Below are 2500 nucleotides of genomic sequence, written 5' to 3' on the forward strand. Positions count from 1 at the left end.
GGACATTGTGTCAGCTGTATAGTCGTACCTTTGAAATGATGCAAAAGCAGCAGAATGAATCCATGATCAAATATCCTGAGCATTGGTCCTGGTCCTGAATCCATGATCAAATGAAATCCTGGTCAAGTATCCATTCACTAGATGCATCGATTGCTCTTATGGTCAGAAAGGCTGAACTTGCAAGCAAATATAACATTGACCGAACTTTCAAAAGGAGCCTGACCAAGTTTGCAAAGTAAGCCCAATATTAGTTCACCAGAATGACATCCTGGCTTTAGGGATTCACTATTTACACGACATTTATACTTTTTGTCTGAATAAACAGAAAAGACATTCTACAACACTAAACAATAGCAACTAGAAGGACACTCGGTAGAGTGTATGCCTCCGTCAGGCTGAACAGTTGACGTTTTGTATTCCACTGATAGGCCGGATCTGGAACGGGAACTGAACCAAAATCGAATCGGATTGTTCTTGTCACACACCCAACTCATCCACAAAGTTTATGTCAAATCCGTGCATAACTTTTTGAGATATTGTGCTTGTAGACACACAAACAGGAGTAAAAACAAACTCCGTCCACCTTCGGTGGTTGAGATGGTAACTGCACATGAAGCTTAAACTATTTGTATTGTTGCGAATTCGCGCCCGCCGGCGTGCGAGCGACACGTAACTCGAATCGCGGCACGTCGCCCACCGGACGGACAATTCCGTCGTGACCCTCTCGGACTAACGCCGGGAACTAGTCACGGGTGGGCCTTTCGGCCTCACCACGATCGTGCCAATCGGCCCCCCGTGTGGGATAGGGTTGTTCGCCAAATTCGACCTACCGAAGTACCCACACGGAGGGTAGACCGGGCGATCGCACCTCGCCGCAGGTCGACTTCGGACACGGGCCACTTTAAGCGACCCGTTCCGTACTATCGGGATAACCGAGCGGTGTTATCGTCAACCTCGACGGTTCCGATTAATTATTGGGCGTATTTTAGCCCACGACCAACCCTTTACGTGAAGTAAGATGGAGATTCAATTAAAGAAAAGACGAAGCGAAACGGGAAAAACAGTTCAACATGAGGCACATTTATTCCACGGCAAACGGAAAGCACACATATACAATTACAACAATTATGCACCAAAAGTAAATGTAAAAGAAACACAACAATTATGCACCAAAAGCAAATGCAACAAAAGAAACACAATGCAGATCTACTACCGACTACGCGAGCACACGGCAACACTTACACAGTTTTACTTTACAGACGGCGCCGACAACACATATACTCAAAAGCAAAAGAAAAAGGGGCCACCCTCAACGACAAGGGGGCAGACGGGGCTGTGGGCCGACACCGCGTCGAGCCTACCCGTCTGGTGATGAGCTGCAAAATGGCGGCGGCGCCCCGACTCCGCGCTCCTGCGCGGGCCTCGCTGGCACTGCCTGGAATGGGGTGGGAACTGGGCCCCCCTTTTCGCACTATCTCAGCGTGGGGGGGGGAAAGGGGGGGTTGTTGATGCTCTGGGGAAAGAGGATAGCTGGCTTGCTTTGGTCCCGCGACGAGCGACTCCACTGCGCCCTCGACCGCGTTCCTGGCTTCTCCTCTCTGCAGCTCCCCGACAGACTCCGAACCCCGACAGACCGACTCTCCTCCAGACCCGTCTTGACTGCTGCTGCCACTCCTCGCCGCCGCAACTCGCCCGAGCCCGAAACAGAAACTCTCTCCAACTCGAGCCCGAAACAGAAACTCTTTCCAACTCGAGCCCGAAACAGAAACTCTTTCCAACTCGAGCCCGAAACAGAAACTCTTCTCCCACTCGAGCCCGAAACAGAAACTCTTCACTCACTCGAGCCCGAAACAGAAACTCTCTCCAACTCGAGCCCGAAACAGAAACTCTTCTCTCACTCGAGCCCAAAACAGAAACTCTTCACTCACTCGAGCCCGAAACAGAAACTCTTCTCTTACTCGAGCCCGAAACAGAAACTCTTCTCTCACTCGAGCCCAAAACAGAAACTCTTCACTCACTCGAGCCCGAAACAGAAACTCTTCTCTCACTCGAGCCCGAAACAGAAACTCTTCTCCCACTCGAGCCCGAAACAGAAACTCTTCACTCACTCGAGCCCGAAACAGAAACTCTCTCCAACTCGAGCCCGAAACAGAAACTCTTCTCTCACTCGAGCCCAAAACAGAAACTCTTCACTCACTCGAGCCCGAAACAGAAACTCTTCTCTCACTCGAGCCCGAAACAGAAACTCTTCTCTCACTCGAGCCCAAAACAGAAACTCTTCACTCACTCGAGCCCGAAACAGAAACTCTTCTCTCACTCGAGCCCGAAACAGAAACTCTTCTCCCACTCGAGCCCGAAACAGAAACTCTTCACTCACTCGAGCCCGAAACAGAAACTCTCTCCAACTCGAGCCCGAAACAGAAACTCTTCTCTCACTCGAGCCCGAAACAGAAACTCTTCTCTCCCTCGAGCCCGAAAAAGAAACTCTTCTCTCCCTCGA

Source organism: Eptatretus burgeri, chromosome 4, assembly GCF_056783735.1.
Source record: "Eptatretus burgeri isolate ZD-2024b chromosome 4, Ebu_testis_v1, whole genome shotgun sequence".
Lineage (NCBI taxonomy): Eukaryota > Metazoa > Chordata > Myxini > Myxiniformes > Myxinidae > Eptatretus > Eptatretus burgeri.